The following is a 23,804-nucleotide window of genomic DNA, read 5'->3' on the forward strand; positions in this document are numbered from 1 at the left end:
CGCCCAAAGCCCCATAAGGAGTTTTGGTGAGTTGGGGGTGGGGGGTGACCCAGTCTGCACCAGTTCATCAAAACTCCCTATGTGGCAAATGGGCCCAAATAATTGCCCACCCCTGGTGTAGAGGGACAGTCTTAGCAGTTAGGAGGCTGTTTTCTTTTTCCCCCCTGTTTTTCTCAAAGACCGGTTCTGTGACCTTGAGCACAGCAGTTTCCTTTCCACCTTATCTTATGTTTTAAAAATGTAAGATCTCTGGAACAGCGACTTCCTTGTTCAAGTGTTCGCATACTGCCTATTGCACTGAAACTTCAGTCTTGATTGGGACCTCTGGCTGTTACTACAAAATATATCAATAAGTAATAGTATAAGGGAAATCAAATATGCTTCAGGACGTACTCAGATCAGTGGTAGCAGTTGGAAAGGAATATTTTCCTGCACATAGGATGCCTTCAGAATAAAATTTTCCTTCTTCCTTCTGAAACATCAAGAATGGGACATTCTTAAAGTTGGAATATGAGAACTGATGGACCTGCCATTTTATCCAGTGTAGTAAATCCATCCTAGGTCCAAGTTTTTCATTTGATTTTGGGCTTTGAACAGTTTTCACAAAACCTATTTCCCTGCACTAGAAAATTAAGCTGAAAGGAGGAGATTTATGTTTTTCAGAGATTTTTTTCCCCTGTTCCACATACATAAGAATTAGTTCTTTTTTTTTCAAAAAGTTGGCGGAATGGGATTTCCTAATACAGAAAAATGCTATTATATTTCATCATTCTTCTTTTTTCCCTCTCCAAAAGTTCTAGAAATTTCAACTAGCTTTATAGCAGGTTACACATTTAAAGTAGAAATGTCATAAAATTGGGGGGGGGGGGAGAGGGGATCCATGTAGTTTCAAAATTTCTATTACAGTTTTCACTTAAAAACATCTCACTAAATTTTGATCTGCTGGTTTAAAAACAATGTACCTGTTGGTCAGCCATTCCTTCTCTCTCGCTCTTATTAGAACAAGTGTTGAAATATGCATTCTCGCATCCCAGCGTTGATTGTAATTCATCCATATGAAGTTAAGCTTTCCAAATTCATGCAATTCATGAGTCAGTTGAGGGGAGGTTTGCAAATGCACCTAAGAGATTTAGAAGCACGAAGGCCACTGATCTTCACAATGACTTGTTGACTAAAATCATTTAGATGATTTTAAGAACCTCAGCCTTCTTCTAGCTGTTCCAGAGACCAGCGTCCTCTGCCTTTCCCACAGCAGGCACAGCCTAGGACGTGACAATGCAAGCTTCATCTGCTCCGCTGCTATGTGCCTCACCCTGGAACTGGATTGACAACCTCTAAGCCAGGGGTGGCTAACCTGCACCTCCAGAGACACATGTGGCTCTTCAGAAGTTAATATGCATCTCCTTGAATCTTTGCACAAGCACATGGTGACCAGCTTCCATAGCCATTGTGTCACATCATGCACTTGTGCAAAGATTCAAGGAGATATCTGGCCTGAAATCATTTAACATATGCCACTGGGCAGTCATTGGACAGAAAAACTGTACGGTGTCTCAAAAAATATACATACACAAGTATATAGTTTTATTGTCTGCCACTAAAATGAGTGCCTGGATGTCAATGATGGACATTTTGAACATTTGTAGTGTACACTGTAAGTTGTGCTTCTTGCTTCCTAAGAAACTAGGATCAGCACTGTCACTCAATTTGTGCCTGTATCCCTTATGACTAAAGTGTGCATACATTTTTATGAGAGGCCTGTTCTTAACTTGCTTTGTATTTGGTTTGGATTTGAACCAGCTGGTTCCATGAGCCCACCCATCAAAGAAGCATCATTATATTGTAGTATCAACAGACAAGAAACTGCTCTTCCAAGATCCCTAACTCAGGAGTTAGAGTTTATGTACTCTGCACTTCCTTATGTTCAGCACTTGAACCTATATAGTGATGTGAATTTTAGTTTAACTTCTGTTAAGTGTTCAGATACTATGGTGATAGAGAGCTATATAAATGGATAATGCAAGAGATACTCCATCCTTTAATAGTGGGTTTCTCTTTGGATGATCAGTACAGACAAACATGTTCTGATCATGAATTAAATAGCTTAGTAAATAAAAATGGGCTTATCAAGGACACAACAATTGCTACTGTAAGACGATCTCTACATTGCAGTAAGAACATTGGCACTAATGTGCCACATGCTTCGTTTGTTTTTCCATTTACAGAAGGCAGCCATAAACTTTCAGCACGAACGACATTTAGTTTACATTAAGACAAAGAAGAAAACAAAATTTAAATCTTTAACAGATAGCACAGTATATATTGCCAACCTTGTGCGTTCAAATATTTTTAGAGTCCAGCACCAAAAAAATCAGGAAAGGGATTTAAAAGTCATGTTTTGTAAGTGTGTGTTTTAATAAGATACATATTTGCCATCTTGTTACTGGGTCTGCTATCTTGTTCCTGGGTCTGTAGAAGGCAGTCATTAGGCCTGTGGGAAGCGGCTTCAGATCTGGCCAATTCGGGGGACAGTGATTCAATTCGGTGATTCAGATCACTGTCCTGAATTGAATCGGCTGAATTTCCGAATCACTCAGGCCTGTTCCCCGCCCGCTGTCCCAGCCCCGGCAATGGCTGCCCTGACTGCCCCAGCTCCCGGCTCTTTGGGAAAATAAAGCCCCCACTCGCCACTTCCTGCCCTGCTGCCCCCGACGGCCCTGTGCTGCATAGGGGGCTCTGCATGAGTCCCCTGAAGCCCCGAGGCCACTGTAGAAACTGGTGAGTTCGGAGTTTGGGTTTTTTTGGGGGGGAGGGGGGAGGGGGTTGTTAAAGGGCTGTAGGTGGGGTGGGCGGGGAAGCCATGGCAGGGCTGGAGGAGTGGGCGAGAGTCACGGGGGCTGGGGGAGCAGGCAGGGGATGGGGCCTTGCAGGGATCCCCCCATAGTCCCCTCCCCCGCCCCCTACGTACCAGCTCTGAGTCTGGCTTCATCTCCCTGCTGCGTCGAAGCTCTCTGAATCTTTTCCGAATCAATTTGGAGAGCTTCACATTGATTCAGACCTTTTAACTGGTCCCCTGATTTGATTCAGATTCAGAGATTCAGTCACCAAATCAGGCCAAATCTCCTCCAAATCAAATCAGCACCCGAAGCTTCGCACAGCCCTAGCAGTCATTTCATATTTGGGTTTTTTTTCTCTATATCCATGAGGGTTAGCTGCATATTATTTGGGAATTTTTTTAATGAAATCTGAAATTCTCACAGTCACATGACTCCAGGAGCTGGGGCTTTAAGAAAACCATCAGATATAACAAATCTTGCAACAAAAGTAGAAGAGCTGGCAACACCAGGGATTTAACCTGTCATGTGTCACATCAGTTTTGCCTCCAAAGATATTGCCTGTCTTTATTGACAGCAGATTCCTAGACATTTAAAAATGTGACCAAAGAAAGCAAAACCATTTTTACTACATGGTACCTAGGAGTCACTGCCACCATTTCTTCCCTATACACTCAGCCGTCTGCATTCAGTTGATACTGGTTCATTTTTATCTTGAGACTGGCTTATGATATGCATCTGAAAAAGTGCGGTTGGCAACGTGGCAATGTTTTGTGCCAGTTAATAACATGAATGGGCAGGCCTAATTCTGCCCGCCTTCAGTTTTGTACCTTTGTGTTAATCAGGAGATCAACTGGGATTGATTATCAAGCATCTGGTGGCTTATAATCCATATTTGTGGAAAGGAAGAAACAGCTCAATTTACCTATTTTGGAGCTGAAGGCCTGTTCTGGATTTGCCAGAACTCAGGTGAAGGGCCTGCAGTTGCCTTCTCTGAACCACTGTCCTCACAGTCTCATTTCCAAAGGGTGTTATTTCACTGCTGCCTCCCAGATAATGTAACTGAATCATTCAATTGAGCATAAAATAGAAATTTGGCTTCTTATCTGCTTGGAAACCAGCTTTACTATTTTCTTTCTGCAAAATACATTTTTCACTATCTTATCTTCTAATAAACAATCCTAGCTCTGCAGGCTGCAGAAATGTTCTGAACACATTTAAGAGACATATTTTTTTTCCCTCTCTCTTGCTCTCTCGCCCCTTAAAACCTCTGTTTTAAAGGCATATTTTTAAAAGGGATCCAATTTGTATTCCATCTTCCCTAGGTGGTATATATTTTTCATAAGCCTGTCCTCTGCTTTTGAGGCATCTCTCCCTCAGTTTAATTTTCATTCCACTCTCTCTTTTTTCCAGAACAGAACTGAAATTCTACCTCCACCCCCCAACAAAGATCTTGTTTTAAGGAAAAGGTAATTTAGATCAAGAAGCTGCACCCCCCCCCCAACCCCCTGGAACCTGCCACGCAATGCTTGCCTAACGGAAACCAAACGTGTCAGTGAAAGGTCAGCTATGAATTTTTAAGCCTTTCTATCTCATTCAGGCTGACATCAAAAGCATTAGCTGCAGCACTAAATCACAGCGAGAGGGAGAATTAGAATATGCAACAAGTTTTGCGGCAGAATGCTACATGGCAAAGGATATGCAAGCGGCTCCCAGGCCCTACCAGCATGTGGAAGCAGAACAAGCTGGGGTGAAGCTATAAAATTCTCTGTGCACCTATGTCTTCCTTCCTGAATGAGCTAGGCAGATATGTTTCATCTGCAAGGGTTCAAGGAGAAGTTGGTTGGCATGTCAAAAATACTAAACAGGAGCTTATCAAGGAAACTGCCATGTGCTGGGTATTGCTACAGATGGGTACAAGACCCAGAATATGGATGTATGAGGCCTCCTTCCGTGTTGTTTTAAGGCGGTGATGGGCAATGCTTTTAGGGACAAGCTAGAATGACCCAGCTCAAGTCCAAGGTGAGCCAGTGCTAGGACTAAGCTGCTGCTTTCAGCTGCAGTACAGGTGAAGCTTCGCACCACTGGACCACAGCCCAGGCTAAGCTCAGCACCAGAATGCCATTAAGGCCCCCCAGCTTTGTGGGCAGGATCTGATGTGCAGGCTGTAGGCCACTGACCCTTGTTCTAAGACTGGCTGCTCAGACCACTGGCCATCTTCTTTTTAAACTTTTCCAGCTCTATGTGGTACTGAGTGGAAGGGATGAGGATTCAGCTCTCTGGCTCCACCTCTCTCCTTTCCAGAAGTTCAACATTAACTTTCCATCTTACCTGCTGTGCAGCCTGTTGTGTCTAAACAGCTCTACTCTGAAGGGTAAGTTTCAAGACTGCAAAAGAGATGCTTGGCAGCTGGCTGTCTTGTTACTGTATCCTCATGTGCTGGTATTAACTCCTGTCTGCACCCTCTGATTGACCTGAAGTCAAAGCAAGATATGTTCCAAGGCTATAACCATTTTGGACAACAGAACAATACAGGGAAATCCAGGGGGGAAATTTTATTGTGGTGCTTCCCTGGGTGTTTAGCAGCTTGGCTGTTAGTCAGGGCTTATCCCATCAGTGCTCACCTGCACAAAACCAGGCAAGCATATTCTGTGGAAATCACCAAGAATGCTTCTATTGAGAGAGGATCTTGAGCTCAATGAATTATTTCAACATTTCTGAATTAGCAGTTTTTTGGAAGTTTCTTTTTTGCAGAAAACATTGCTATTTTGACTTTTTTTCTGATGTAGAATGGAAACACAGAAATCAGGACAGAGAGCTTTCGTTTCTATCTCTCTTCTTTGAATCGCTCTGCATCCATCCACCTCAGCCTTACTCTTCATCCAACTCTGTCTGTTCATCTGACCTTCCATATGTCCCTTGCTCTTCCACAGAGCTAATTCTGTACCAGCAGAATATTCGTCCCTATTTAGAGGCCACCCATATACCTCTTTGAGTACAGTGATGAACAGGCACATGTAAAAGCCAGATGAAAAGCTTTACAGCTTTGATGAAAAGATAAGAGGACAAGGCACTAAGATCTGAGCTAGAACTGTAGGAACACCTGGGTATACGCCTGGCAGGTTCAGCGTCTGGGCGTGTGGAACCATAGAATCATAAAAAATTAAGGTTGGAAGGGACCTCAGGCGGTCATCTACTCCAACCCCCTGCTCAGAGCAGGACCATCCCCAACTAGATCATCCCAGCCAAAGCTTTGTCTAGCTGGGTCTTAAAAACCTCCAAGGATGGAGCTTCCACCACCTCTCTGGGTAACCTGTTCTAGTGCTTTACTACCCTCCTAGTGAGAAAGTTTCCCCTAATATCTAACCTAAACTTCCCTTGCTGCAACTTGAGACCACTGTTCTTTGTCCCGTCATCTGCCACCGCTGAGAACAGTCCATCCTCTTTGAATACCCCCCACCCCTTTCAGGTATTTGAAAGCTTTAAATCCCCCTCAGTGTTCTCTTCTCTAGACTAAATAAGCCCAGTTCCCTCAGCCTCTCTTCAAAAGTCATGTTCCACCATTTTTGTTGCCCTACAATGGACTCTCCAATTTGCCCACATCGTTTCTGTAGCAGGGGGTCCAAAACCAGACATCCAGTACTCCAGATGTCGCCTCACTAGTGCCGAATAGAGGGGAAGAATCACTTCCCACAGTCTGGTGGCAATGCTCCTATGAATGCAGCCCAGTATACTGTTAGCCTTCTTTGCAACAAGGACACACTGCTGGCTCATATTTAGCTTGTTGTCTACTATTACCCCTAGGTTCTTTTCTGCAGAGCTGCTGTTTAGTCAGTCAGCCTGAACTGGTGCATGGGATTATTCTGTGCTAAGTGCAGAAGTTTGAACTTTTCCTTATTGAACCTTATGAGATTTCTTTTGATACAATCTTCCAATTTGTCAAAGTATCTCCGAATCCTAGTACTACCCTCCAGCATATATACTACTCCCTGCAGCTTGGTGTCATCTGCAAACTTGCTGAGGGTGCACTCCAGACCATCTTCCAAGTCACTGATGAAGATATTGAACAAAACCAGCCCCAGGACCAACCCCTGGGGCACTTCACTTGAGACCAGCTGCCAACTAGACATTGAGTCATTGACCACTACCCACTGAGCCTGATGATCCAGCCAGTTTTCTGTCAACCGTACAGCCCACACTTCCTTAGCTTGCTTGCGAGAATGTTGTGGGACCATATCAAATGTTTCACTAAAGTCAAGGTATGTCATGTCCACTGCTCTCCCCCCGCATCCACAGAGCCAGTCATCTTATCTTGTCCCCAGAGGAAACACACATTCCCACTTGCTTGGATGCACCCCCTGATTTCATTCCTACATGCTTGAGCAATACTCTTAGACCCCTCTCTAGTCATTTGTCCAAGTTTCCACTTCTTGTAAGCTTCCTTTTTGTGTTTTAGCTCACTGAGGACTTCCCTGCTAAGCCAAGCTGGTCTTCTGCCATACTTGCTAGTCTTCCTGTGCATCAGGATGGTTCATTCCTGTGCCCTCAATAAGGTTTCTTTAAAATAAAACCAGCTTTCCTGGATGCCTTTGCTCCTTAAATAGGCCTCCCAAGAGGAATCCTGCCCATCATTTCCCTGAATGAGTCAAAGTCTGTTTTTTCTGACGTCACATTCATTCACCTAAGGCAGCCTAAAAATTGTCCACATTAGCTCCTCACACACTACAGCCCACAAATCATATCCTTATGCAAATAAAACAAAAAACATCCTACAATATGTATCATGTCCAGAGTCCTTGCTTTGCTGCTCTCTTTCCTTCCTTTCCTCAGGATCCTTAACAAAATCATTTTGTGGTCATTGCTGTCCAAATTGCCATCCACTACTACATTCCCCACCAGTTCTTCCCTGTCTGTGAGCAGCAGGTCAAGTAGAGCATGGCCCCTAGTTGGTCTCTTCAACACCTGTACCAGGAAGGTGTCCCCAGTACTCTCCAAAAACTTCCTCAATTGCCTAAGCACTGCTGTATCTCCCTCCCAGCAAATACCAGGGAGATTTAAATCCCCCATGAGAACCAGGGGCTGTGACCAGGAAACTTCTGCTAGCTGTTTAAAGTAAGGCTCATCCATCCCTTCCTCTTGGTCTGGTAGTCTGTAGCAGACACCCATCACAACATCACCCTTGTTGCTCTCCCTATCGACCCTAACCTGGAGACTGTCAATAGGCCTATCTCTAGTTTCATACTGGAGCTCTGAGAAATCATACCACTCTTTTACATAGAGCGCATCTCCTCCTTGTCTTCTTCCCTAGCTCTCCTTCCTGAACAGTTTATATCCATCCATGACAGTGTTCCAGTCATGCGAGCTCCCACCAAGTCTCTGTTATTCCAATTACATCGTAGTTCCTTGACTGTATGAGGACTTCCAATTTTTCCTGCTTGTTTCCCAGGCTCTGTGCATTTGTGTATAGACACCTGCGGTAACTAGTTGATTGCCCTACTTTCTCAAGAAGAATGAGAAGGCCTCCTCTATTGCCCCCTCATGCTTGTGCTTCCTCCAGGTCACCTGCTTCCCCGCTTGTCTTGGGGCTTTGGCCTCTATCTCCCAGTGAACCTAGTTTAAAACCCTCAGGGGGAAGACAAATTGTACACTTGCCTGGGACTGTATGGACAACTGTGCATTCCCATCAATAGCTCCCTTGACACTGAAAGAACATATTTGTTCTTCCATCCCTTTTTACATTTTTATTCCTGGCTTCCATCCTACTTGGCAGAGGCCTGGGCCCTCCCTTATCAGTAGATTTCATTGAGATAATGCAGAAATGGTCATAAAGCCATTAGTGCTCCTACTGGTGTTCCATATTTAATGTCAACATTAGATCACTGTAATGTTCCATAAAACCTCCATAAACCAGTGTAATGACTTGCTGCAGTAAACGTTGTGACTTGATTCTCAATGGCACAGTGCCTTCCCCTGAAAAAAAACAGTGAGAAAGATGGCATGTGGGCCTTCCATGCCAACAGGAGAGTATACAAGCTATGACCACCCAGGTGAAGAGTACTTTTTCCAGTTAGAAAAGAATAAACTTGGTATATTAGGAGAACTGAAGCTACATACAAATACTTCTTTTACATTTGGCTGGAAAGGAAAAGCCAAGCTGAAGGCATGGAGAAAAGTGAAAAAGAAGAAAGTGGTGGAAATTCCAGGTTCTGTCAAAATACAGGTTTCCAATAATGAGGGGTTTTCTGACCTCAGAAAAGGACTGGGCAGGTTTGGCCTTCCTGCCTCATAGATTTGCATGGTCTCTTGCAATCTGATTCTGGCCCTTGAATTGAGCTCTACTTAATGTCTCCTCATCATCTGTCTACAGAGCCATGTGTTGTGTTACTGCCATTGTTTTGACCTGGTACAATCTTGTAGTCCACTGCGTAGACATACACCTCACTGCCAGATGTTACTCTACACTTATATATTACCTAGGGACAGGCCAGATAGTGGGAGTAAAATGGCCTGGATACTCAATGATCCTAAGGATGTTTGAGAAAGGTAGCTAGCTGTGTTATTTTCAAGTCAGTCAGAAGGCAAGGTAGATATGCACCTTTATAGACTAAGTATGATATTTAGAGAGAGAACACCAACCTAAGGGTATCAGTCACTCAGCTCTCACTGAAATAGCACCTAACTCTGTTAAACTTCTTCAAGTACTCGAGCTAAGAACAAAAACCACCCCCTCCACCCACCTTTACCAGAAGTGGGAATCAACCTCTATTGAATTTCACAAGAAATGCTAAAACCTTTTTTTTATTTTTACCCCCTTCCTTTCTGTTTTTCCATTTCTCTGGATTTATGCATTCTAGGGGGTACTGAAAGCAGATGGACCATAGTTTGGGAACCATCCTTCCAAACTCAGATATATTCAGGAGTACCAAAAATAGCATGACAAGGCTTGTTCAAACAAGATTCCTAGATCTGTGTGATAAATTTACATGACTAAATTTATCGAAGGCATCTGGTCTTCACAACCATCTTGACACATTTTGACAGCTGCACCATTAATTATCAATATGGTAATTCTCAGACCAAAAGAATTTGGTTGATTTTCCCAGAGCATGTAGACATTTGGGCTTCCAGGTAGCGTTGAAATTTTGGAGACTCTCCTAATGTTTCTCCTGACATTCTGTTACATTGCCCAACTTGCAGCTCTATGTGTGAGGGTGAAGGATTCCTAAAAGTCTATGGCTAAGTACAGACAGTCAAAAAGCCTGAGGCTAAATCGATTCAGTCTTTGCAGGTTAGTCTAAACTGCAAAGATTAAACTGAGAAACAGATGGACACACATTTACCTTTGATTCAGGAAATACAGCCATATGCCTACAATGGCTCATGCCAGAAGCTGGGGGACACTAGAGCACAGCTCTCTGGCACTACCTCTTCCTGCTGCCCCTGAGGTCTCTGGGATTTGCAATTGAGCATCACAGAAGCAGGACTCTGCAGGGTTGCTCATCACGTCCTCTTCCTGCTTCCTGGTGCCTGGGATTTGTAGTCCACAGTCACAGCCAGCAGTAACTTTTCAGTAAGTTTAGCAGCAGGGCAGCTCTGTACCCAGGGGAAGAGGAGTTTAACTGGGGGAAGGTGGGTTTAACCCCCCTTGCTGGCCCCAGACCCCAGTTCAGGTTTGCCTGGGGGGGCAGTCCCTGTTCCCCCACCCCCACCCTGCCCCCCAACCCTTCTTCTAAATCAGTTAAGTCTGATACTACATTCAACCAGGTTTATCTTAAACACTTTTCAGCCATTTTGAAACTGGTTTATGTGCACTGAACTTCTGTTCTGTTACAGGTTTAAACCAGTCTCTGATCACTTAAACCAGTGTGTGTGTAACTTCTGTCCCTAGCCTATGAGATGGAAGCTAACATGACAAAATAAATGCAAAATACCACCTAGTGAGATATCCCTGCTCCAAGAGGCAGGTATTGAAATGACATTGCCATGGACATTTTTTAGGCTGCCTTAGGTGAATGGTTGTCTGCAGAACAAGGGGACTGGACTTGATGTGGCCCCTGAGATCCCTACCAATCATACGTTCCTATAAAATGTCACGTGAAGTAAAAAAAGAGATCAAAGAGCCTTCAGGTAGTTCTCATCCACTTTTCCATGGAAACATCAGCACTGTGTCAAGCATGCAAATCTTCAAGCTTGGTCTGGCAATTCCACACATCACTGCATCAAGCACGGTAGACGTAGCCAGCGTGTTGACTGTTTTGAATGCCAATAGGTTCATTTCCTCAGTTTCTCTTTTTTTTCAGGAACAACGCTATCCTGGATGATTTCATGACAGGTTTGCAAAGCCCTGGTAAACACAGGGCATGTTGGGTAACCCATTCAGCTTGTCACTTTCTTAAGAATCTAGTTATTACCAAAAGTTACTGTGCCAGCAGTTGTATTATTAATATTATTATTTATTATTTATAATGTGCCCAATGTGTGCTAGGTGCTTATATGATTATATACTGAGATCCGCTGGAGTTGCAATGCTACTGCTGAATTGCAATGTAATACTATTACATGCTTCCTTTGCAGGAAGGATGATAGCTTTAATTTACTGCAGATGGCCCATTCATCGTGTGATGATCACAAAAGGGTTTGTGCATCTTAATTCATTAATTTATTAAGCCTCAAGATATCACATTGGAGGGGTGCTTTCACCCAACAAAACATGGTTAATTTTCAGTGTATGAGTATTTTAGCTGAGTTAAATGAGGCTACCTTGGACTTAGAAGTGAAGTATGTGCTTAAGTGTTTTGCACACAAATACATAAATATATAAAATCCCCTAGTGAATCCTTATAAAACTCCTGGTTTCAGTGATGTATTATGTCAATGAGTCCCACAGGCTTGATTGTGTATCGTGTGAAAAAGTACAGTATTCCTTCTTATATCAATGTTGTATTTGTCACCTTCCCATTTAATTGAATGTACCCTGGTTCTTGTATTATGAGACAGGGGAAATGGATGTTCCCAGTCTGCTTGCTGTATTTCATTCATTATTTGGTATCTTATTACCACATACTCTCCTACATATCTCTCCCTTCTAAGGTAAATAGTCCCAGTCTTTTCAATCTCCCTTCACGTGAGTTTTTCAAATATTTATCCATGATAAAATGCTTGAAACTTTTGGAGATTTGCAAATGATTTCACTGCCTAAGAAGTCGCAATGAATAAATAACAGGATCAACAAGCTGATTTTATCCTCATGAATATTTGTGAATGATAGTTTATTTATTAACCATCTGACCAGGTCTGATGCACATACTTTAGGAGGAGGACATAACTGAGTCCATAACTCCCATCCACGTTTTAATCAGATGAGAGCCTGCTACTCTCTGGTTTAATGAAGTAAATGAGACCTCCGGTAATATCGCCTGTGTAATTGACATGGTTCTCTGGGAAACATTACACTTTATAATGAAAATACTGTATATAATTAGGATCTAATAGGAAGAAAATAGTAATTAGGCAGAATTAACTGAACAGAAGCAATCAAGCAAATAAAGGTTATTCTCTGGAGAGGACCCTTCGGGGTTCAAATACGTACATCCTATGATTGTAAAGGAGTCATAGTAATTAAAGGGATTTTTTGCATTGCATAGGAATAACCTAATACTGGTGAATGGAATGACCCCTACAAAGACCAGAATGGGTTATTTAGCATCTAATGTAGTTGCAGACTTTCTGAGAGGTGGTGGGATAGGATTTCTCTGAGCAAAAGTATATAATGGATTTTTTAATAGAAAGGGGTTAGTTTATGGCTTTGAGCCTGGGTTTGGCATGGATGATGAAGAAATCATTGCCCAGTTTCCATCCTGACCCACCACTTCCATGCCCCTCATGGGGATTTATCATTCTTCACTTTAAACAAGCATCTTCCTGCTCAATGCGTTGAGTGTGAAAGTCAGCTCAGAATAAAACCATTGCACCATTTAAATTCCCCTTAAGATCTCATAGCAGGGCTCAATCAGAGCATATACTTTGCAGTGATCTTTTGCACATGGGTGATTCTCACCCAGTACAAGTTCAAAGAGCTCAGCTGTGCATGGTCACAAGGAATACAATGGTGCATGGCCCTGTATGAGGATAAGTGAGGTAGTTACTAGTCCATACCTCTCTCTTTGCACAGTAGTATGCTGGCTCTTGCACACATAGGTATCGTTGCTGGCAGGCCTCTAACACTGTGCTTCTCTGATCATTGTGGACATGGACTGTTACCATGCTGAGCAATTTGTGCTATAAACTAACTCCCGTCTCCTCCCCACCCTTGCATTGCACACAGGTGGTCCGTATCCTGGATTTACAACAGGGCACTCAAATACCCCCAAAGCAACCAAACCATGCCATAAAAGGAAAGCATGCCAGAGACCTGCCAGCTAGACATGTTTTGCAGCAATATCAATTCCTCTGTCCCAGAAGACAGGGGTTCACATTCAGGTCGTTGCTTCCCAGTAATTCATTCTGAGTTTTGTTTTAAGGGTGACAATAATGGACAGTCTGAGGAAGAAGCAGCACAAACCATCCTGAGGCCAAAGAAGAGACAATATTTCTAGCTAGCTCCTTGTCAGAGAAACATTTGCTTCCCAGGAAAGCATCAGTGGCTGAGGCCAAAACACCTCAGACTGAAGATATGTCAGCAAAGAGGGAGAAAGTTCAGAGAAATTGAGAATAGAAGTGTGTAGCCAGCACCTTCCTCGAGCAGAAATGATAACCACACAAAACTGATGAGCTCAGGAAAGATGTTTCTGATGCTAAATACTACTTCCTCCATGTGTAACTATTTACCTGCTTTATTTATCTACTTATTGATCCATCTGAAGAGATTTAGTACAGCTATCAGTGAAGCATTTAGCATAAATTAATACCATGGCTGCACTATTTTTTGGGAGGGTTTGGTTTCAGGGTAGGTTTGGCTTGTTTGCTTTTTTAATTCCCATAGATCAAAGTCAAGTTTTCAAATTGCTCTACCTGGATGACATTTTCTTAGTTAATCACGCAAATGGCTCACAGTGTTTCCACTTCCTCAGCAGATGAAGTCATCAAAGCACCAGTTGAGACTTCTCAAAGCATGTGGGTTTGTATAACCCAGGTCTGTCACTGCATGTCAACCTGTGACCTCTCTGGCTCTGAAAATGGGTTGGTTTCTCCACTCATCCTCATGAGTCAATGCAGTGAAGATGAGTGCAGACTCAGCATTACAAACCATTTGCAATTGGCTTAAGGGTTAAATTGGCTTAAGGGTCACACCCAGAGAGTGGTGGTGGACAGGTCAGTATTGACCTGGAAAGATGTGGGCAGTGGGGTCCCCCAAGGCTCAGTCCTTGCACCTGTGCTATTCAACGTCTTCATCAGTGATTTGGATGATTGTGTGGAGAGCACTCTGTCCACATTTGCGGATGACACAAAATTATGGGGTAAAGTTAACATGCTTGTGGGAAGGGATTGAATCCAGGCGGACCTGGACAGGTTGGAAAAGTGGGCAGAAAATAATAGGATGCAGTTCAACAAAGACAAGTGCAAAGTGCTGCATCTAGAGAGAAGGAATCACCAACGCACCTATAGGCTAGAGGATGACCTTCTCAGCAGCACAGCAGCAGAAAGGGATCTTGGAATTATTGTTGACTCCAAAATGAATATGAGCCAGCAATGTGACGAAGTAATCAGTAAAGCTAACTGCACTCTTTCATGCATTAGCAGGTGCATCACAAACATGCCCAGGGAGGTGATACTTTCCCTCTATGCAGCACTGGTCAGGGCGCAGTTGGAGTACTGTGTCCAGTTCTGGGTGCCGCACTTCAGGAGGGATGTGAATATCCTTGAGAGGGTCCAGAGGAGGGCCATTCCTATAGTTAGGGGTCTGCAGGTAAGGCCCTATGAGGAAAGACGGAGGGACCTGGATCTCTTCAGCCGCTGAGAGGGGATCTTGTGGCCATTTATAAATTCATTGGGGAGAGGCAGTAAGAAATTGGAGATGCTCTGTTTACCAGGTCACCCCTTGGAATAACCAAGAACAACGGTCACAAACTGACGGAGAGCAGATTTAGGCTGGACATCAGGAAGAACTTCTTTACGGGAAGGGTTGTCAGAATCTGGAATGGGCTTCCAAGGGAGGTGGTGCTCTCCCCTACCTTTGGGGTCTTTAAAAGGACTGTTTCCTGGCAGCGGGTTGGACTCGATGATCTATTGAGGTCCCTTCCAACCCTAACAACTATGAACTATGAAACTATGAAAATTAGCCATTTTCTTTTTTCTTTTTCTCCTGTTGTATCTTCCACCTCATTCCTTCTTTTCTTCTGCCTTTTGAATATACAGCATAGACAAGTTGAGTAAGAATAAACAAAACTATTTTTTTTTTCAGAGGAGCCTGTTTCTGAAACTGAAAAATCCTAGCACTTTCTTTTGGACCCTTGCTGGCTCTCTCCATTGAGCTGCATGGGAGGAAGTGGGTAAGGAGCTGTAATCTCAACTCAGTGAAGGGGCTACAAAGCACCAGCTAAGAAAGATCTTTCAGTCCTAGCCCCTATAATGATCCATGCCTGGGGATCCTACACCCACATGGTATTCCATTTCACTCATTGGGGAATTCATAAGAGCACATATTAGTAGAAACCCTATTACCAAGCCTCTCAGTGCTGTCTTGGATGTACCTGATCAGAGAGATTAATAAGGAACCATTTTTTTTTAAACTCACTTTATACCTATCATGGTTTAGCAAGCCCATGAAGAGCACAAACTCCAGGCAAGGATGGAAATGTTTAGGGCGGTCCAAGCTTCTATCGCTGAGAATGATGAGATGAGACTGAGCAAAAGAATGGACATCTGGACAGGAATGGGCATTCCTCATTCACTCGTACACCTAATGCTAATAATGTGAATAGCATCACTGATGTCACTGGGACTGCTCACATGCTTAAAGTTAGGCATACGCTTAATTCTTAGATTCATAGGTTTTAAGGGTAGGAGGGAACATTAAATCCTCTAATCTGACTTCTTGTCTAACACCCAATTACACTTTCTATCGATCCCAATAACTTATGTTCAGCTAAAGCACACCTTCCTGAAAGACATCCAGCCTTGATCTGAAGATGGCAAGAGATGGAGAATCTATCCCATCCTTTAGGAGTCTGCTCCAATGTTTAATTAACCTTGCTCTTCAAATGTTCACCTTATATCTAATTTGAATTTGTCTAGTTTGAGCTCCCAGCCATTGGTTTTAATTATGCTTTTCTCTGCTAGATTAGAGTCCTTTTAGTACCCAATATTTTCTCCCAGTGAAGATAACTTATACACTAGAATCAGGTTACCTCTCCTTCTTATTTTCTGATATGTGCTTTGGTCAGTGGAAGCTGGAACTCCTCACAGCAAATGAAACTTTTAAATACTTTTAACATTTTGAAAACTCCAGTGGAGGAAAAAATGAAGAGGTGAAATATGACCTTTTGGGGTCAATTTGTCACGTATATTCTTAACTTTGTAACTTTAAAACGCAATCCCATTTTAACCTTTGCCAAAAGGGGGAAGGATAGGAATTAAAAAATGTTTTCTTACCATTTTCTCAGTTTTTTTGACCTGCTGCAAATGGAACCCTATCATAAGTAGGCTGCAGAGAGTATTGAAAGAATATCATGTTAGAAACCAGCCTGTGCAGCAGGAAAGTGGAATAGATAATAAGGCTGAGATTGTAAGCAGCACCTCACCAAACCCAGAGCCCAGTGGGGACAAGGACTGATATTAGCATGGGCCCTTTTTGCTCCCAAAGCCTGGACTGTTCAGGGAACTGGAGCAGTCAGTAGAGTGCAGTCCTGCGGGACTGAACCATTGAGGCACTGCATTTCCCAGAAGGGATGAGGGATTCAGCTCAATCTTTGACATGCACCCAGTCCTGCTTCTAGCAGACCCCCTATGACAATGCTTGGGTACAGTCTTCCATAGCTACATGGTTGAATTCTTCCCCAAATGGACCCAGACATTTTACCCTTTGTTACAGGGGCCAAAGTGAAAGTGCAAATCTTTTCATGTGCCTTCTCTTTCAGATTTTTATGAAGAAGTATCTTCGTTATAGATTATAAACTAAAGCAGACTGGAATTGGAGTCATTCAGGAATCCAAGTTACCCCAAAGTAAGTGCTAAAACCACCAGTGGCCATTAACAGCAGCAAAATAATATGGCTGCTTCATTGTGATGAATCCATAAATCCTTGTAAAATCCTTAGCCTTCTTAGTCCTTTTGTTTCTGCATGCACTACATGTGTGAGACTAAAATCTCATGTCTCTGTACAGAAGTAATCAACACTTAAAACCGTACCACAGCAGTAAAATCAGCACACGAACTGTGAGTGTGCAGTAACAGTGAGACACAGATCACCAAGGTTCCTGTTCCTAACTGTGACACTGGTCTTCTAAGGATCTTTTGGCAAGTGGCTTCATTTCCCTGTACCTCCATTCTCCCATCTCTAAAGTGATCGGAGGAAGACAAATAATGAGCCGCTAGTTGGGGGCCAAGCTAAGAATTCAGAAAAGAAATAGTAGGTTTTCCTGATGAAGTGTGAAAAACCAGAATAGTTTTATTTTGGCTGTACCCAAAACATTTTATTCAACTCTTGGTTCATGCAGCATTCAGGTCATTGTGTCCCTTTTAAAAATGAGTTTCCATTTCTTTTTAATTTAAGAATGTTTTTTTAAATGACAAAGAATATTGAAAAGATTTGTTTTGAAAATGTCAACAAGTGTGGTTTTAGGTTTTCAACATTTCCCCCCCTTTTTTTGCTGAAACTATTTAGTGATTTGATCCAATTTCTTGAATACTTCCAGCCTCTCTGAAAGTTTTGTTTTTTTTTTCTGGGTCAAATTTGCCACCTGTCAGAAATACTTCACTGAGATCTAAAAATGCTCCTGACCTCCTTTGTGGAGCACTTTGAGATCTGCACAGGAAAACTGTTCTATAAGAGCTAGGCATTATTGTTGTTGTTGTTGTTGTTGTTGTTGTTATCCATTAGCACAGGCAAACTGTGATCCAGACACATACCTAATAGCCACTTGTGCACACCAAAACCAAGATGAAAAACCTCAGCGAGTTCAAAGTTTGCAGGCCAATTATGTTCTGTCTTCCGGGTGCTCAATAGGGGGTGAAAGTAATGTCCCTCAATCCATTCCAGATCATTGCAATATCTAACAAATTCTGTGGCATGCCAGCAAGGAGTTCAAAGAAAAAGCATCATCAGCTCAGATAATTACTGTACATATTAAGTGTTTTTGTATTGCAGAAGGGAGAACAAGGCAAAGGACAATGTTTCAGGCACTGAGCGTCTAGCAAAGTACAAGCAAAGGAAGGCGAAGGATCTCCAAAACACTGTCCTTTTTCCCTGTTCTGTTCTGTACAATATTAAACCACTTAATATGTAATTGCTCAAGCTTATGATGCCTCTGCTTTGAACTCTCTATAAGAGTACCATAGGATTTGTCAGATGTTTTTAAAACAAAGTGTACCGGGAGGCAGAAAGGTCTCTTAGTAGCTATGACAATGGTTTAATGGAACATAATTTCCAGTAAAGGGAACTAATTTAATATTTTCACATATCATGTAAGCAAGGCCCCAGCTGAACGAAAGGAATGAAAATTATAGCAAGAAGCAATCAAGATGAACAGTGCTGCAAGATCCTGCTTCACTGATATGCCCAGGTTACTATAACTTGTCCAGGATGTTAACTGCTGCCTTCTTGAGAGCAGTATGGTATGAAAGAAAGGGTGTTGGACTTGGGAATTAGGATTTTTAGGTGTTATTCCTGGCTCTGTCACTGCCTTGCTGCATGAATTTGGGGAAGTCACTTCTCTTCTGTTTTCAGTGGGCGCGTCTACACGAGATGCTATATCGCCGTAACAACATGCTACGGTAACATAGCGTCAGCAGGTATAAACCATGACACCAACGCTGCATCACTGTAGTGATGAGCTACCATGTTAAAGTGCATTGCTACAGTGATGTAGCTGCTAAAAATAACCATGCACCACCAGGATGGCGCAGTAACAGAGGGGGCATGTGTAGATTTGCCCAATCTGTCTCATCTATTTAGATTTTGAGCTTCATAGGAATAGATCAGTGACTTTCAACCAGGCTGCAGCAGCACCCTGGTATACCTAGCAATCCTTTCAAGGGTGCCACACAATGTTAGCACTCTTAAGTGTCCAAATATAATTCATGAGACAAGCCCAGAAATGTCAATAGGAAGTCACAGTGTTAAAAACATTCTGATCCATTATGGTCTTGCTGAGTTCTCTTCAGGAGAAGGATTGCTAGATTATTTTTCTGTAGTCAAAAAAGAGTGAAAACTAAGAGCTAGTATTTTCCATAGGGTACCTTGAGTCTATCAATGGGTGCCTCTAGTTTAGAAAGATTGAGCGCTACTGGAATAGGTCATCTATCATGATATACAGCGTCTGGTGCAGTGGAGCTCTGATTTTCATTGGGGTGTCCAGGTACTTCTGTCATAGAAAAAAGTATGGTAAAATGAGGACAGTGAAGATGCATGCTGCCTTGCCCTTGGCTAAGACAAACTCCCATGCTTCTTTCCCAGGCCAGCGTTTGTTGTGTGAGCATTGAAAATCCTGACCTTCTGGCTGCAATTAGCCCCCTAACAACGTAACCGCTGAAAGAATGTACCCTCCACCTCTTCTTGCTGACGGCATACATTTTGCATGCTACTCCTATTTAAAGATATAGAGGGAGCAATGGGGATAGTGCTGGCTCCCTGCAACACTGTGGCTCCTTTTTACAAACACAGCCCAGATGCTGTGTCTCTGCAAAGTTCACTGTGGGAAACCAAAGCAGAATCTGGCCCATAATTTGCAGCTTTAATTGGATGCTCCATAAAAGTTGGATTTTTATTATATTTCTCATCCTACGTCTGATATCAAAGGAGCAAAGTCATTTCTCTGGATCCTGCATTTAAAAGAGGTAGGAAGATGAAAAATTATAAAAGCACCTTTAATTCTGTGTTTTCTCCATGTTTTCTCCTCCTCTTTCTGCATTGCATGTTCTAAGTTTAAAACTGAACATACAGATGTGTAGAGTGTCTGATTTTACTGTAGCTGCCTCACCACTTAGTCATAGAGCAGTGAGATGGTATCATTTTTCATTGACCAGTAATCTGAAAGCAGTTTCCAAGCACTCTAATGAAAATCAAACTGGAGCCATGAAAACCTGATCCACTCTCTGTCGATTGTTCTTCTAGTGGGATTCAGAGTCAGCCGCTGCAGGTAGTGGGCCATTGTTCTTTGGAGGACAATAAAAATGTCAGCTCTAGGAACTAACAAGCCAGCTTGGGACAATATTCACTAAAAGACCAGCCTTGCTGTAGGATGCCTTCCTGGAAAGATTGAAAGGTAGTATGCTGGGGTCACCTTCGTGATCAACCATGTTCACCAGTTCAAAGGAAAAGTTGCTCAAATCTCTTATTCCTTATACTGGAGGAATCTCCCACATTATACCTCTCTCTGGCAGAATTATTCAACATAGATCCTCATTTTGCCACAGTCAGGAAGGCTTAGATCTATAAAAGCCTCCCAGTCTCTTCTATCCTTAGTTACGTTGAATAGCACTCTCACACTCTAGCAAGTCTACCAGCTTCAGTGGGCCTGCTGGTGCGAATAAAATACTATTCAGTGTAAATCTAGCAAAAGCATGCCCTTTATACTTAACTTCCCTCATTTGATAATATGCATAGAGCTTCCTCTTGAAATCCTATTGCTGTTCCTCAGTTCTAGTGTACAGGAATTAAGTGGTACCCTTTGAATAGCCTGTGAGCTGTAATGGACCTCCTCATCTTATGCTACATCCTTTTGTCTCGTGGATAGGCCTATTTAGTCGATAGAACACTAGAAAACACAATTATTTGGACTGTAACATGCAATTTCTTCATACTCTTAATGTTGCAGAGAAAACAAGCCGGACCCTGGCAATCATTCCCTACCTATCGATGATTTTGTCACCATAAGGAAAAATAAATCTTTGTGATGGCTCATAAGCTTCCTTAGTTTCTTCTATTCAGGCAGCAACATCCTCGCCACCTAGAAGAAGAGTTAGTTTTCCTGTTTGTACTTTCTCTTTTAGATTCTTCAGGTATCTGGAGATCCATGTTGCTTTTTGTTTCATGTCATAAAGGGCCATATCATGTTACACTTAACATGTATTAAATGCGCTTAAAACAAAAGCAACCACACATTCAAATAGTAAAACATGTACTAAGTGCCCTCATATTGAAACAAAGTTAGGACTTTTCACGTGAGAAGTATCTCTAGATCATAACAAGTAACACTTGCTCAGCTTTTATCAGACAACTCTGCAGAGATAATATGAACATTTTGTGGTCTTCACCCTGCTGTGACATCAGCCATGGATCCCTCTGCTATACCAAGTCTCCAGATGGGATGAGGAAAGGAAGGATCCTGGATCTTTCACTTGGCATATTCCTTCAGGGTTATATTGAAAGCTGGGGGTCTGCAGCCCCGGAGGGTCCTGGGACTAGGACTGACAATCAGCTGATGGTTGGTCCCAGCCTTAGCACTGCACTGGAGCTGATTCAAGACTTCCGCGCAGTGCCAGAGCTAGGACCGCCAATCAGCGAGCTGTGTATGTTAGCAACCATAGTAAATGGTCTCATGGAACTGCTCAGAACATGTTCTAGCTTTAATTCTGCAGAGATTTAACACATACTGGGTGCTTCTACATGAGATGCTATGTCACCGTAGTGATGAGCTACAGTGATGTAGCTCGTGGCTATCGTGACGTAGTTTCGGCAGGCACGAACTGTGACACCGCCGTAGCGTTTAAATATAACCGTGTGCTGGTAGGACTGCCAGTACCGATAAATGTACAATGACTGTACAGTACCAAATGCACAGTCAGGGGCACATGTAGACGCACCCACTAAGTGCCCTATGCAACAAGGGCTGAAGCCCTTCCCTTCCTCCACCCTTCACTTTTTTAGGGGGACATCTTCCCTTGGATGATTTCAAGAGTTCACATGGTCTTAGAACTTTTGAATGGGAAGAGTACTTGATGTTATCCAGACACCAGACTAAATAATTGTTTTTCGGCATTTTACAGGAGTTCTGTCTCTATGCTGTGTAGCAAATGTCCAGATTTGTAGGAATCAGATAGTTATGAGAGGGAGAATCATAGTGTTGATCAAGTATCATTCTCAGTGAAAAAAATCTAAACTTAACCCCCAGCTCTGCCATAGCCTTCCCATGTGACCACTTATTTTTATTATGCCTCAGTTTCCTATCAGAAAAAATGCTAATAATAACAACACTACCTTTCTCCTGCACTTTGACAACCTTCAATTGCAAGCTGCTTGAGGTGGCTTAGAAAAATTGGGCACTGATTTCAGGTAGGACCGCTAAAGTGCTACAGTAATATAAATCATAGTAAGAAACTATTGGTTGCAACTACATTCATTACACTTCATAACTGTAGCACAAACAAGCAATGCCTAGAAAAATGGGGTTAACCAGACTACAAGAGTTAAGAGAAATGGAGGGGGAAGCTACCTACCTACAGTAGTTTAGCATCTGAACGACTGAAGAGAAGTTGGACTAAATGAGATGAAATGATTAAAAATGTAACCACGGATATAACTTTTATAGTAACACCACGGGGACGTGCTTTAACTTCTAACTAGAGCTGATTGAACATTTTCCATTGGAATATACATTTTTTTTCTTTCAGAAATGCTACTTCATTGAAATAGAAACTTTCCAAAGAACATGGCAATAGTGACAGAAATCTTGTGTAGAAAATAAAGTTGAAGCAGACTCTTTCAACGGAACAGAATGTTTCAGTGTATTCTTTTGAAATAATGGTTCATTTAAAAAAATTATTTTATATAAAAATGGTCATAAAAGGGCTAAATGGGAATACTTTGATTTTGGTTTCCTCAAACCAGAATGCTTTAACTCCAGTGGTTTTCTTTAGAAAATGTTTCACAGGAGATTTCTTTCTGTTTTTGTTTCCATTCCCAATGGGCACAAAACAAATTTTGAAATGTCAGAATTCCCAGTGGAATGGAAAGTCTTGGTTTAAATAGCTATATTAATAACTGACCCAGTGTGTGAACCTGTTAGCTAGTAGTCTGTGCCTCATCTTCTTTTATAGTTGTTTTAAAATATATATATGGAAGGAAAATAACTTTTATTAGGAACCATTCTGTTTGAATGGTATTAGCCCAAACCCTGGTGAGCAGTGTAGTTCAGCAGTTACTGATGTGTAAGGATGTGAACAGTAGCTGCAACAGTCTCACAGGTCATCCTCTGGTTTGGGAGGCAGAGGTCTTTATTGCGTGGCAGAATAAACACCTCCAGGCAGCAGCTGTGTCTGTGAGGGTAAATTCGGGGGCAGGAGCAAGTCATGTGCAGTTTCTTGTGCTCCTGACTATGGGGATCTTTCTCCTTGCATTGCAAAAAGCAATTAAAACAAAATCTACACTGTTCTATTTTTCCACGATGATGTTCTTCTCCAAGCGCCAATGGATTAAACCAGCAATGAGCACCTGTGGAGGTGCTAAGTGCCCTCAACACCTATTAACTACAAAGAGAAGTGAGCACTGCACTTCATATGCACCTTCTGTTAGCTACCAATATGCAAACTGAAAAAATCCTAGCACACTGGAGCCGATGGAAGAGCAACTTCCAGTCCCATTGCAGTCCACAGGAGTTCCAGCAACATCAGCACTACAGGACACTATCCTGATTTTAACAAGGAACAAGATTTGGACCATAATTTCCAGAGGTTCCAGCATATCTACATACCAGATCCCCATAGGTGTTTGACATGTTTCAAATCGAAATGCTAAGGGCTTGATGCTGGTTCTGCTTACAGTGGCATAAATAGAGGAGCAAGCCATGTAGGTTAAACAGCTGTGATTTCAGATTC

This window comes from Alligator mississippiensis, chromosome 12 (genome assembly GCF_030867095.1).
Source record: "Alligator mississippiensis isolate rAllMis1 chromosome 12, rAllMis1, whole genome shotgun sequence".
Taxonomy (NCBI): Eukaryota; Metazoa; Chordata; order Crocodylia; family Alligatoridae; genus Alligator; species Alligator mississippiensis.